This window comes from Jaculus jaculus, chromosome 18 (assembly GCF_020740685.1).
Source record: "Jaculus jaculus isolate mJacJac1 chromosome 18, mJacJac1.mat.Y.cur, whole genome shotgun sequence".
In the NCBI taxonomy this organism is placed as follows: domain Eukaryota; kingdom Metazoa; phylum Chordata; class Mammalia; order Rodentia; family Dipodidae; genus Jaculus; species Jaculus jaculus.
Window position 1 is genome coordinate 5,411,836 of NC_059119.1, and position 15,799 is coordinate 5,427,634.

Here is a 15,799-nt window from a genome sequence, read left to right on the forward strand (position 1 = left end):
AGTTTAAAGTACATCAAAGTCACTATGACCCTGACTTCTCCTTTTCCCTTCTAGTTAAAAAAAAAGTTGTATATATCTAAACAACATTCAATCTCCTTCATGCATTTTTCTCAATTTTTCCTAGGGCTCAGCACTCTATCATTATGGAAAATGCAACAACTTTGAGCTGATTTAAGGGACAGCTTTATTCATAGCCTGATTTGTGTTGAGAAGCTTTTCAAAAAAAAGAAAAGAAAAGAAGGAAATGTTTTTTAGATGAAAGGAAATGTTTGTGGGAATTTAGCTTCACTTGCCATTTAAAAATTATAAAATAAATTAAGGATGGTAGAGGCATGAATTAAACCTTAAGTGAATTTATAAACATTCTACATGCTTTCTACATTTAAATCCCTGTACCTCAATAAAAAGGTAGCACAATTTAAGAACACAATGCATTTATTTTGCTAAAAACAAGGAGACATTTGCCTAATTACTATTTTTTTCATTGAGCTTTGTCTGTGTCTAGTATCAATGGAAACTTTGTTCCATGTAAGAGGTTCCTAATCCAACACAATATAGTGACTTATTGTGACTTAAGACTTGAGATACCAGTGTGTGTGGGGGGGTGGATATCTTTAGCTGTTTGTGTATGCCTGTGTGTTTTTGTTCCCATGTAGACATTGATCTAAAATATAACATTTTTGCAATAGTAGTTACTCTGAGGAGCTCCTGGAGTTAAGTGGAGAAACTCCACCTTTCTGTTTAACACAGTTTATATCTTAAAACAGTTGTAATGCTATTTTTGTTTATTTATTTATTGTTTCTTGAATATATAGTAAATGCAAAAATATTCTCACTTTTCCAGACAGTAGACATATGTTAACAATAAATCATACAACTTGCACATAACCCTATATTTTAAGTGTGAGAAGTACTGATTCAGAAAGCCATAACTGTGGCCCTCCTGTTTCCAGTTCTGATGGCTCATCTTTTGACAGACCTGCTGTAATCATGAAAACATAGATAAATACAGCAGAAGGCTTTGAGGATCTTCCAATAGTGTCGGGATGTAAGAGGCCCAGTGTCACGGTGAAGCCTGGGGTTTGATTGAGCCTCTGGTTAGGTCGTGCTTTCCACCTGTGGCACTTTTGGGGTTTCACGATGCATGAGGCAGGAGGTAGAGGCACAGGCAGAGAGGGCTGTCCCAATGTAGTGGAGAAGCTAGTAGAATGGATGGCACAGTTTCCTAAGAGTATGTATAGTGCAAAATAAAAGCAATGCAGACTGGATTTATACTAAATATAGAAGCTAAGATGTAAGACAATGGCAGTATAAAGACCAAGAGGGGAGATTAAAAAAGAAATAAACTATGTTTATGTGCATGAAGCAGACTGTATTTAAGTTAGAAGTATCTAGCATCATGTCAAAAAATAATCACTAAAAGCATGCAGCTAGTGAGCAAACAGGAAAGGGAAATAAAACATAAATATAGTCAACCAAGAGGATGCTGAAAAAGAGACAAAAGTACATGCTCCTAAACAAAGTGTACCCACAGTAGACAAAGCACACACCCACAAAAAGTACACACACAAATAGACAAAGTACACACCAAAAACAAAGTACACCTACAAACATGCAATAGTAACGTGGTAGCTTTAAGCCCAACTTTAACAATTATCATGTCAATGGAAACCCAAGTCCAGCAGAAATAGTGATCCCGTTAGATGTACCAACCCAGACAGCAGGCAAAGCCTACAAGATTGCCAGGCTTACAGGGCACACATGGCATTAAACACAAGATCACCAACTAGTGAAAGTGAAAACATGGAAAAACATCTGCCTAGTTCACAACATCCAAAAGAAGCAGTGGCATTTATATAAAAGCTAGATGCAGCTGATAATCAGAGCTGTGGCTAGGAAGAAAGGTCATTTCATAATGACAGATGAGTCAATTCAATGAATACCTAAGGGCCTATATATGTATGTACTTCATAGCAGAGAGTCGAAATCCATGAAACCACTATCAAGTGAACTGCAATATCATAATCATAACAGGAGAAATCATCATCTTCTCTCAGTAAATAATACTATAAGAAGATAAAATAAGCAAAGATGCAAACAATTTAGCCAATACTATCAAAGAACTCTACATAATTGACATTTATGGAGCAGCTATGGAAAACACACTCATTCAAAGCACACAAGGATAGTTATAAGGGAATTCACATTTTGGACCTTAATACCAGTCCTGAATTAATTTCACACAATTAAAATCACACAAAAATATTTGCTGATAAAATTAAGTTCAAGGCATAATAAAAAATTTCAAATATACATAAAATAAAACAACACAGTTTCCAACAATTTATGGCTAAAAGAAAAAAAAAGGAATGAAAAAGATACTTTGAAAATAAAGTATCAAAGCTAAGTCAGTAGATGTTAGGAAATACAACTAAACAAATAATCTTAAATCTATGGCCTCAATGTTCAGTTTAAGAAACTAGCAAGTAATAAGGCGGGAGAGATGGCTCAGCACTTAAAGGCACTTACTTGCAAGCGTGACAGCTGAGGTTTAGTTTCCCAGCACCCACATCAAGGCAGATGTACAAAATGTTCCATCTATCTGGAGGTCGCTTGCAATGGCAAGAGGTGCTGGCATGCCCTATTCCCCCATCTCTCTCTCTCTCTCTTTCTCTCTCTCTTTCTCTCTCTCTCTCTCTCACACACACACACACAAATAAATAGTGTAACATTCATAAATGCTTATTTTTGAAAAAAATACATCAACTTTCTGCCAGAACTCTGGAGCTTAAAAATTACTTTTGTTTTTAATAAAATGTTAAATTAACCACCCATACAAGAAAAGTAAGCAACTTGCTTTTTTAATATGTTTTATTTAGCATACTCTTAGAACTAGAGAACTAAATCAAATTTCAGAAGGATTCACTAAGCAACCAACATGTCGTATGGTGTGTTCCACACCACTGAGCTTTACATCTGTTGAAAAAGAGAAAAGGAAGGCAGCATGGTGCCTGATGTCAGAGAACTCTGAGATCTATTTGAATAGATAAAATTAAACATTTAGGGAATTAACGGCCAAGCTTAAATTTACAAAACAAAGGTAGGGTGGCCAGAAAGGGATCAATAGCTGTGAAAGATGACAAAATAAAAATATTGTTGGAAGAGTTGAGAGTTCAAAGCTAGGCAGAATTTACACCGGTTGCCAAAGAGTATTCCAGAGTGGAAATGAGGGACAGGTAAGCAAGAACTTGTTGGCCAGAGGAGTGACACGTTTTAACCCAGCAAAGGGGAGGGGCTGGTGAGACTGAGCAGGACTATGTTGGCCATTCCTGGAAAATCCAGTCCAGTGGCACCTCAGGCAGGAAGGGAAGGCCAAGCTAAGGACCAGGGCTAGTCTGGATGATTCAGCCTTGGTTCAATAAACAGCGCGAAGCCATTTTCCTACTGGACTGTGAGAATATCAGATGTCCTAACGGGAACTTGACTGAGTACCCACTGCACAGGAAAGTTCTTCCCAAAGTGTATTTGGAATGAAACCTTCCTTGTTTGCCATAAAAGCACTCAGTTTTCCATAAAGAAATTATTATTTTTGACGCAAGGCAAAGGTTAGAGTTTGGGTGTGTGTTTGTGTCCATGGTTGTGATTTGTGTAGGTGTCTACATTTCCAGAGTCAGGGTCACAAGTCGGGTTAGGACCACACAGTGTTATGGCAACCAGCAAAGCTGCCCACCAGTCCAGAGCTCAAGTCAGTTCACTCAAAATGCTCGATCAACTACATTTAAACTAAAGTGGTTATGAATGAATTGTGAAAAGCAAACAGAGCTTGTTTGAAGATAAGTATAAAAGTCAGCATGTTTTTCCACCAATTATTACTCTTTCAAGGAGAAGCAAAGGTCAGAGCCTGGTGTACACATGTGTGTGCGGGTCTAAGCATATCTGCCTGTTTTACTTTCCTAAGTTAGGTCAGAAAACAGCTTAGGACCACACTGGGTCAAACCAACTAATCAAATTGTCATTCAGTTCACAGAGTACATAAGTCACTGGAAAAGTTCAAACAACAGTTTAAAATAAAAGATTTACCATCTCCTTATGAAAAGTGACAGTCTCTCTAAGGAGAGCTAACAACTTATCATTCTATCATAGAAATAAGTTTGATTAAACTGATGGGATATATTGCTCACTAAACATGTTCATTTCTAATGTCTATATCTTCTAGGGGCTTGAAATTGATTTCCAATTCATAATGAAAAGTTCAGAAAAACTGCCAAATAAAAACCTCATGAATTACTTTATATCTCATTAATATGCCTCAAGAATCCTTTGCCAATTTTACAGAAAGTCATTAGGTTAAATAAATCACCTTTGGGATACACATACTAATGGAGAAAAATAATCCTGATATATAATTTATTTCTAAATGCCTCAGAGTTTCAGGAAGTATTAATAAGGCCCCAGCTTCCTGTATCATAAACCAAACACTGTTTCATCATTGCTTTTCTAAGTCTTGGAAAAACGAATTATGAAAGTTATAATAGCCTTCTTGGAAAGGTAATGACATAAGGGCATGTTTACGCAACTATTTTTTTTTTAATTTCCAACTTAAATTCAGGAAGGTTAAACTTGTGCACAAAGATATTTCAAAGAGGAGCTATTACATACAATCCTGTTTAGGCAATATTGAGGGCAGGTCCTGATTGCTGAGCGTAGACTCTCTGGGTTATGAATACAATCCTGAGTCACACATGACACACCGGGGAACGTTCAGGACTGCCCCTCCTGCATCAGGTTAATTTTGAAAGAGCCAGAAAATCCTCGTCATGGTATGTGCCCATCCACATGGTGCTTTTCTGGACACTGCTCCTGCTGTTTCTGACGAGTCCCTTCAGTTGAGGAGGTTGCCACCTTAGGGAAGACATTAACCTTTGCATTTTTCTCAAGATCTTTTGGAAGTGAAAAAGTTAGGCTGGAGAGATTGCTCAGTGGTTAAGGTGCTTGCCTGCAAAGTATTAAGGACCTGAGTTCGAGTCCCCAGCACCCATGTAACGCTAAGTTGTAGAAGGTGGCACATGTATCTGGAGTTTGTTTGCAGTGGCTAGAGGTCTTGGTGAACCTATTTTCTCTCTCTCCCTCCCTCCATTCCTCCCCCATTGTAATAAATAAATAAATATAACTATGAAAAATACAAAATGTAAGCCACAAAATTATAGGCTGTTTCTTAGTCTAAAGTTCTTCCTGTTTTGTAGCAGGTGTATTTAATTTCTTCTTATAGAATTTCAGTGGGGGTTAGTGGGCTCCAGAAAAAGTTATCACAATAAAACGTAAGAGAAGACATGAGATATTAAAGTGGAGAGTGAAATATTCTGGGCCAACAGGTACAGTAGGGAAAGGGAGATGGGGATTTGGGGAGAGAAGTAACCAAATCAGTATGTGCATGAAAATGACGGAAAGGACTTGCTATATTGTAAGCTAAAGTTTTGAAAGTTGAAAATAAGTAGGCAGTTTTTTTTTAAACAGGATGTACTAGGAAAATCAAAGTAAGAAAGAAGTAAAGATAGAATGAGAAGAAGCTGGCGAAAAAAGGGAGCAATATTTAAGCAAAGAAAGGAGAAAGGGAGAGTAGAAAGAGCAAAGAAAGGGAAGGAATGCAGTGAGGAAAGCAGAGAGGAAGGAGATGGGGAGGGAAGAAGAAAGGATGGATGAGAAAGGAAGAATGAATAACATGTGCACTAAGACAGGAAGTTTGACTCTGAAGGAAGAACTTTAAAGCATATAAATTTGAATGCCAAAGGAAATTAAAGGGGACATTTGTGACATACAAAAGTGAAAAGAGAATGCAATGAAAGGGGAACTGATCTTATAAAGAGAGAGGGAAATTGTTACATTGAATATTTTTAAATATTTAAAATAGTAAAGAATAAAAATAACACTGCAGATAAACCAACCTGTGGAATGGAGAACAAGCTTCAGAAACCCACAGAGGAATCATGAAGGGAAAATCAGAGACGAGGATCACTGGGGATGACAGAAGACACCAGTCACCAGTGGAGGTCATCAAACGGACATCTGTCTCCTGTCTCCAAAGAAGACAGAGGGATGAATGGAATTCTAACAAGTCACCCAAAGATATAAGGGAAATAATATTTCAGAAATGTAAAGAAGAGAAGATCTAATGGGGAAAAGGAGCAACTTTTCTAAAAGGAGGTAAAGAATGACCACAAAAATAAAGTTAACAAGACCATCATAATAGGAGGAAAAGTCAATGATGTCAAAATAAAAGAGAGACTGATTGAGAGGGGGAAGGGATATAGTGGAATTTCAAAGGGGAAAATGGGAGGGGATTACCATGGTTTATTGTCTATAATTATGGATGTAGTAAAAAAAAATAAAATATTTAAAAATATTTTTTAAAAAGACCAGCTCCAAGACATAACCTAGTAAAGGTGCTGAGCTTCAATGCCAAAGCACCCAAGTGACAAAATGAACCACCAAGAAGGGAAGGAACAGGGAGCAAGTGGGGGGTAGGAACCAAAATGGCCTAAGGTTTCTAATCGTCACCTTGAAATGCAGGAAAGCAGAAGATGAGTATCAAGAGCAATTAAAAGGGAAGAAATTTGGAGCCAGATTTGCATGGCCTGGATTCCAGAAATCTCTCCAATACAGCAAGTTTCTAGAAGCCTACCTCTCACTTATCTTGATATCTGACATATATAATTGATGTGATAATATTCAGTGGGACAGGCTTGATTTCCAATAATAACCAGATATTATGATAGAGTATGGGATCAATACCTGAAGGGAAAGGGGGAAGAAGTGGGACTGGACAGAAATCGGCACAGATAGATGTGCGAACACACAACATAGACAAGGCGTACAAACCCTGTGGTCCGCTGAGCATCTCTTGACTCAAAGGTATCCATCCAAGTATCCATGTAGGGCCCACTGGCCACTCAGGTGCTCCTCATAGGAAGCTGATGACAAGAGCTAGTTGAGGTGGACTGGCTAGATTGTTTTGGTCTATTTGATTGTTCTCTTATAGTAAACAGTCTCTGGTGGCCCTTGATATGTGATCTACATATACAAACTACATTCATGTTTATCTTTTGCCTACAAAGAGGACAGTCCTTTAAATAGCCATAAAAAGTCTTTACATGAAATATTTTAGTTCCACAAAATCAACATCAATAAATTCCTGTATTATAAACAGTACATAAGAAAGTGTCTGACAATGATGAATAGAAATTAAGAATGAAGAACATATGTATAAAGAAACAATACAATAAGAACAGATGGAGTTGTTTTTTGTAATTCTCCGAGGCAATTCTTTCGTAAAAGAATAAGTCTAAAAAATTGGTAGAGAAAAAAATTCTATAGCTATAGAATAGCACGTTTATAAATAATAATGGACAACATATGGCCTTTGAATTATTGCCTTCTATTAGATTATAAACTTCTTAAAGGTAAAGCTATTTATTATTTTGTTGCCACTCCTACAGATTGACACCAGAAAACAGTAAACATTTACTAAAGTGAAACAATTGAGCTGGAGAAAAGGCCTTGTAGTTAAGCACTTGCCTGCAAAGCCAAAGGACGCAGGTTCAATTCCCAAGGACCCAAGTAAGCCAGATGCACAAGATGGTGCATGTGTCTGGTGTTCATTTGCAGTGACTGAAGGCCCTGGTGTGTCCATTCTCTCTCTCAAAGAAAATAAAATATTTAAATTGAACCAGTTATACTTGTGAACCCAAGAAAACATCAAAATTTTAGTATCTAATATAAATACAATTGTAATGTACAAATATTTTTTCCATGTAGTTCTAGTTACAAAGGGGAAGTTTCTTGAATTGCCATTCCATAAATCTCTAGAATAATTTTTACAATAATAAGATTTTTATTGATATTTCCAGACTATCACAAAAGAAAGCTATTTGAATTATTTCAAGTTACTTATGGTACATCTAGAAAGCTCTAGAGTTCAAAGCATGCACAACAAAACCCTTCATGCAAACCACTTCTGCAGGGCAAAGGTAAATAAATAAATAAAACAAATTGGAACTGCCTGCTTGCAGCAGTAATTCAACAGGTAGCAGAAGCTAAATTTAAAAATGTTTTTTCCTTGCTTCTAGAATAAAAGATAAGCAATACATTCCTTCTGATCCTTTTTATACCATTTTTTCATTATTTTCTGTGATGTGCAACATGATGATCAAAAGCATTTTCTGATTTTGCAAATAATCAGAATGACTCAGTAAAAAGAAGTAATTTTGAACCTAACTGGTAACATTTAAAAATACTCATGGGGCTGGGACAATTCACTGTGTGAATTACTTGCTCTGAACCCTAATGTAGGGACACTTTCCCCATCCCCCATTCATCTCTTTATGTAAACTATTTAATATTTATATAATTATGGACTATGTCAGTGGAAAGAAGGCAATGTGTTTTATCAATGCCTGTTAGCATCATTAACATTAAACGTCTGTTTCAGAATTGGGTTGAAATTTTATTTCTATAGCCTCATGGACATCACAGCTCTTAGACCACATGGTCAGAGGACTAAACCCATTTTTAAAACTTTGTTTCATCATATTTTTGAATGCCTCTGAAAATATAGATGACACATCTTTTTGGTGTTTTAAATTTTTATTTCTTGTATCTTTAATTGCTTCTTGCTCCAAACGTTTTCTGGTATGTTATTTTTAAATATTTTTTTTCTTATTTGCTTGTCTTTTAAGTATACAAAGTGGATTCTTACCTGTGTTTATGCATATGCTTGAGTACTTACTGTGCCAAATCTCAGAATCTGGCATTAAAAACATATTTCCTTAGATATCGGAGTCTGGAGACAAGTCTACTAGTATTGCAGTTGGCCTGTCAGGTTTACCAAGTCACATCAAATCACCAGTAATTTCAGATTTCTGGGAAAAGCCTATCAACAAGGGGCTAGTGCCCTAAGCAACCCATCGTGCATCTCCTTGTCAGCTCAGAAGAATGAGCAATCTGTAATATCTCTGTATGTTTTATCACTTTCCAAAAGTAACAAAAAGTTGTATGCTTTTGAGATTACAGAGGAAAGAATTACTAATTTCTTTAATCCACTTACATATTTCACATCATTATTTCAACTAATATGAAAAGGACCTCAAAAGCCTACTTGGAATTGGTGTATTCAGAACATGTGATGCTCTGAGTCTGTCTGCAGAGGCCTGAAGAGCCATGGCCACCCTTCCTGGGCCATCTGGGGAGCAGCGTTTGAATGGTCAGCAGAACAGACAGAAGCATGGGGACTCAGGGTCCCCGATTCGGGACTGCAAGTCCTGCCTCTCTCCATCTCTTACCTCACCCTCTTTTCCTTACTGAATCAGGACCATGGGGGGCACATCTGAGAGATCCCGGGCTAGGATACTAGATAGATCCATAGCCCCGCATGCTATGAGTGACACAGATGCATGATAGATGATGGGCAGAGGACAGATAGAAAGTAGGTAGATGATAGAAAGGTGGACAGATAGTAGATTGTATAATGAATACTTTTTCTAACTGGGTTTCGGAGAAGGAGCAGAAATGCTTCCACACAACTTTGAAGCCCTGATTGCCAAGACTTGTAGTAAGGGTGCATTTCGTCTCTCCATCACTTGCTATTGGTCAGTTGCCACACTGTCTAGAGAACAGTTCAAGATAGTTCCCAAGGAAGAGACAAAAATGGCCACAGGGACACAACAACATATGAGGATCATTGACTATGAGAGAAACGCAGACCAAAACCCTGATGGCCCGTCACCTCCTGTGTACAGGATGGCCATCATTAGGAAGAACAATCAAAGACAGACATCATAAAGGACGTGGCACCTTGCACACGTAGGATGAGATGTGCAGTGGTACCACCGCTGTGGGAAAGACTGGTTCTCGAGAAAGTCGACGCCCCGCTGAAATGTGGGTCTTCATTGCAACCTAAACTCTCAAACACAGTGAGCACAGCAGGGAAACAACAAAAATGCTCACCAGATGACCACCCGAGGGATGTGATGGGTATCTGCCATGGAGAAGTGTTTGGTTTTTATTGTTTCTAATTTATTTACTGTATTTATCTGAGAGAGAGAGAGGAGAAGAAGGAGGAGGAAAGGGAAAAAATGGTAGACAGCAGTGTGCCAGGGCCTCCTGCAAGTGCAAATGAACTCCAGACCCATGTGCCACTCTGGGTATCTGGCTTCATGTGGGCACTGGGGAATCAAACGCAGGCTGTCAGGCCTTGCAAGCAAGTACCCCTAACTACTGAACCATCTCTCCAGCCAACTACATGGTTTTTAAAAAGAAGAATCTCTATAGCACAAATTAACCTTGAAGATATTATGCTATGTGAAATAAATTACGGACAGACAATGGCAGAAGGATGAACCACGCCTGAGTCCAGCCCTGTCAGCACCCTCGGTTCAGAATGGAGTGGCGGCTATCAGAGATAGCGCAGTGGATGGAGGCATGCAGTTGTCATGGAGTTTCAGTAAAGCAGGGTGGGGATGCTGTTGGGAACACAAGAGCACACTCATCTCCTCCATAAAAGCAAAGATGCCAGACAAAACAAAACAGTGCATGAACTGAGCATCTTGCTACAGCTTTCTAAGTAACAGAAAGAAAGAAGAAAGAAAGAAAGAAAGAAAGAAAGAGAGAGAGAGAGAGAGAGAGAGAGAGAGAGAGAGAGAGAAAGAAAGAAAGAAAGAAAGAAAGAAAGAAAGAAAGAAAGAAAGAAAGAAAGAAAGAGAAAGAAAAAAACATGGCAGACACCATTTTCTCCAAGGAACCAATATTAATAATATAATTGATACTGAAAGTGATCACACTGGACTGGGGAAATGGCTTAGCAGTTAAGGAACTTGCCTATGAAGCCCAAGGACCCAGGTTCAATTCACCAGGACCCACATAAGCCAGATGCACAAGGGGGCGCATGTGTCTGGAGTTCACATGCAGTGGCTAGAGGCCCTGGCATGCCCATTCACTGTTTTTCTCTACCTGTCTCTTTCTCTCTGGTAAATAAATAAATAAATACATAAAATATTTTTAAATAATCACACTGGCTCCTGGCATGCCACAATGAGATCACACTATCTCCACCAAGGTAGTTTAGTAAAAATGCACATGTCATGAGGAATCATCAGAAACTCTAAAGACAATTCCAAGAACTAACTCTTCCAGACTCTCAAATGGATGAAGAACAGGAAAATCAAAGCCATACTGAGCAACTTTGTCAAATTGAAAAGGACTCAAGGAATGGTGAGGTACATGCATGCCCTGAGCTGGACCCTGGACTTCAGATAACTTTTTGTATTTATTTTTATTTATTTATTTATTTCAGAGAGAGAGAGAGAGAGAATGTGTGCACCAGGACCTCCAGCAGCTACAAACATGGATCCTGGGCAATCGAACCTGGGTCCTTTGCTTTTGCAGGTAAGTGCCTTAACCACTAAGCAATCTCTCTAGCCTGACCCTGAACTTTAAAATGGCATTGTTGAGCCAGGCATTGAGGCATACAACTTTAATCTCACCATTTTGAAGGCAGAGGTAGGAAGATCTTTGTGAGTTGAAGGCCACCATGAGACTAAATAATGAATTCCGGGTCAGCTTGAGCTAGAGTGAGACCCTTAAAATGGTGTTGTCAGATAACTGGATAACTGGTGGTCTTAATAGCTGCCCTGTGTTCATCACTTTGGAAAAAATAAGGGCAGATGGACACCCAAAGTCAACATGTCAGAGATGCCTGCACACTGCCGTTTTCTGCCTCATGTTTACAAAAGCTCAGTTGTGGATCTATACTACATTTGCAACAACAATGGACTGGATAAAGGAAATGTGGCAAATGATGATGATGGAATGCATTTTTGACAGCCAGGAAGCCAAATAAAATTATGTCAGGTGCAAGAAAGCAGATATGACTGGAGATCATCATATTGCACAAATTTGGTTCAGACTCAGACAAACAGTGCATGTTTTTTCTCAGCTGTAGATCCCAGATTTTATATAAATACATAAAATCATATATGTATATATGATATGAAAGTAAAGGTCAATCAGGTTAAGAGAATAAAAGGGCACCAGTAGGAAGGGGTGAGAAGGGACAGAAGTGAGTTATGGGAGGGAATGTGGTCAAAGTACATTATAAACTTGTGTGAAAATGTTTTTATGTAACCCATCACTGTGTACAATGAATATACACCAATAAAAAAAGGGGGAGAATAAAGGGAGGAAAGGGGGAGGGAAAGGGAAAGAAAATGTCACAAATAAAGCCTTTAGTATCTCACAGTGTTATAAAATTGAGTGGAAATTGCCCCATTAAATTTTTAAAAAGCAATTCATTTATTTATTTGCAAGCAGAGAGAGAGAGAGAGAGACAGAGAGAGAGAGACAGAGAGAGAAAACGGGAGTGCCAGGGCCTCCAGCTGCTGCAAACCAATTCCAGATGCATGCACCACCTTGTGCATCTGGTTTTCCAAAGGTACCGGGGAATCGATTCCAGGTCATTAAATTTTGCAGGCAAGCACCCTCAGCCCTCACCGCTGAGTCAGCTCGCCAGCCCCACCCCCGTTCTTAATATAGATGCTGGAAGTTACATTCATCATTGGATTAGAGCCTTCACCTTCTGTGATTTCTAAGCAACAAAATACCTCATCATATAAAGCCTCTGATCAGCTAGATTCTGGGGTAGAGGGATGGATGGTCAGTTAGAAAGCATTTGCCTGGGCTTAAGCGTGGGCCTCCACAGTTCTGGGCTTAATCCCCATTAGTGAAAAATAAAATAAAATATATTAGATTAAAAGGCATAAGAAAACATTGGTTAAGTATGGTTCTATTACTTAAGCATTTGACTATAAAATGTGCCAATTTTACATGACTGTATTTTAAAGTAATATGATTATGTGCAAGTAGATAAGCAAAGTCATTTTGTATTTTTAAATCTACTTTCTGAATTATTTATTGGCACGAAGAAAGATCTGTAAGTGTGAGCTAAAAGGAAAGATATTTAAATTGAGACAGTCTGTCTGGATTCCCAGGAGAGCCATGAGCTAGCATTTTAATCACTAACAAATTTAATTATTCAGTCCAGGTGGGAACCATCAGAAGTTTAGCCAGCTCCTTGGCTTAAACAAAACACTCTCATTCCTGTGAAATTCTATTCCATCAATTTCTTATACACTGAAATCAGATTCAGAGAGCTGTCACATTTGTACCACAGTTCCATTGTCTCGTTTCAATGTTAAATTCCTAGAAAACCAAAACTACTAGCATGTGACCCGTAAACAGTGTGTCCCACCTCTTTAGCCCCGAAGCCTCAGAGGGTCCCCAGCCCCCTCCCTAGACTTTTCTTCCACGGTTAGGATTGACCCCCATGACATTTTTTGGCAATGCTATAATGAGAGGAATACTTTTCTTACTGGAAATATGTGTGTTTTATAAACAGTTATTGGAACCATGTAATCTGTACTATGGCCACCACTCCTGTTCCTTTTCAAAGTTAATGAAACTGTCTATTCAATATAGCTTTCTTGGATTTGTACAGCTCTGTTAGTCCTCAAAATAATAAGGCCAGGCTCACAAAGGCACATGGCAGCTGCCAAGATCGTAATTACTTTTATATTGATTTAAATCTGGTAAAATATTAAACTATTTTATCTCCCAGAGAATGACTTGGAAATATACTAGTAAAATTGAGTCAGGACAAGGGGCATTTTAAAAATCTACATTTGGGCCAAAGCTTAACATTACCATGACAGCAAATGATTTCTGAGGATAGGAGCACATTCTGGATCATATTTAAATCCTGCTTCTGCACTCACAAAGATTGATTTACCTATTGATGGTCCAGCTAGATAGACCCGTCATTATAAGTGGCATGCACCATTTGATAATGGTATCATTTGCACTTATAAATACAAGAACTCCCAACAACAGATGATAAGCACAGTATGTGCTGTCCTGTCTGTCTTCTGGTTTTTGGCTGCTTAGCTTGGTAATTATAAAGTATTTCTTTTGTTTTCTTAAAATAAATAATACACATTTTGTGCTATAGTTTAGGATAAAATTTACAAAGAATATTTCCCATGAAAGAAAGATGAAATTACTTATGGTAATTTTTAACCAACAACAAAAAGTAATACCACCATGAAATTTATTAAGCCGAGCTTTGAAACGTAGACTTTCCCACTTAGGAAAAGGACTCAGCAACTAGGATGAGGGCAGAATGGGTAGCTGCCTTGCAGCGGGCACCAGAGTCACTCCACAGCGCCCTCCTGTGGAGGCTTCCTTCAAGCTTCCTCTCTGTGCCCACAGAAATGCTTCCCCATGCTAACTGGCAAAGTCATGACATCCAAGATTTACCCAGAGTTTACACAGTTTGGTCATTTTTTTTTAACTCATAACTAGGCACTAAAGTACTGTTAAAATCTATAAAACATTTACATTTCAGAAAATTTGCAGTTCAAAATACAACTTGAGGGATGTCAGGTTTCTATCTGCATTTCGTAATGATTTTACTGAAGTAGATTTTCCCCTTGATTTTTACTTAAATAATTAAATACTGAAACGAGAACTAGAAAATCAAATCATTAGCTAGGATGATAAATTTCTTAGGAAAGAGATTTACGTAATCTTTGCATGTTAGAAGTATAAAGATTGTATATATGTGTGTGTGTGCATACACACACACACACACACACACACACACACACACACACATATATATATATATATATAGAGAGAGAGAGAGAGAGAGAGATGTGTGTGTCAGGTTCTCAGTTTAGCCCAGGCTGACTTGAACTCATTCTGTGGCCCAAGCTGGCCTTGAACTGAGTTCATGGTGATCCTCCTGCCTCCACCTTCTAAGAACTAGGACTAAAGGTGTGTGCCACCACAGCTGAAGGCTATAGTATTTTTAATCACAAAAAGTTGACAATGACAGTTTGCTTCAGAATATATATTTATTTATACCCATCAAAAGAAAGCAAAAGGTGAACTGCTTTTAAACTATTACTTTTTCTCCATTTAAAGAATTAACATTTTACGCAGAAAGAACTAGCAGTCCTCATTATATGTTTATTTCAAAATAATTTTGTTGATCTCTAATCTCTTGATATACATTTCTAAGTAAATTCCAATGTGTATAAAATCCTTAGATCCTATATTTTCTGGAATATTTGTTCTTTTCCTTTCCCAGCACACAGCTTCACAGCATGAGATTTTATTTGCTGATGCTCCTGATGCCTATTGATGATTTGTATTACTTACTCTACTGTTGCTGTGACCAGACGTGTCACAGGAAGCAACTTAAGGATGGGCTACTTTCATTGTGGCCAGGAAGGCTGCAGCAGGAAGTGGGAGAGCAGGCCGCCACACTCTTCAGTCAGGGAGCCAGGGCCAGCAGGAAGTGAGGCTGCCCTCTAAACCCTCATGGCCCACCCACAATGACCTTCTTCCACCAGCAAGGCTGACATTCTACAACCTTTCCAAACAGTGCCTCCACCTGGGAACAAAGTGTTCAAACAATAAACTAGAAGGGAATGTTTCACATTCAACCCATCGCTTTACTTCAAATTCAGCCTGCCCCCCCCCTTCAATGGGAAATTAAACTGCCTACAGGGCCATACAATAAAATTCATAATCAACTGGAAAAATTGTAGAGGGCCTAGGTGGAGGGAGAAAGAACCGAGGGAGATGACATAACTATGATCCAAATACATTTTGTATAGACATAAAAATTGTCAATAAAAAGAACCAATGTACCCCAATTGAAATTTTATTCAAGAAATAAGGATGGAGG

The 15,799-nt window shown here is 38.3% G+C and overlaps 1 protein-coding gene across 2 annotated transcripts in view; it reads left to right on the forward strand.

Annotated features, from left to right (window-relative positions):
• Cabcoco1 (ciliary associated calcium binding coiled-coil 1) overlaps positions 1–15,799 on the forward strand; it is a 100,062-nt gene that overhangs the window by 49,175 nt on the left and 35,088 nt on the right. The gene's annotated exons all lie outside the window — the stretch shown is intronic.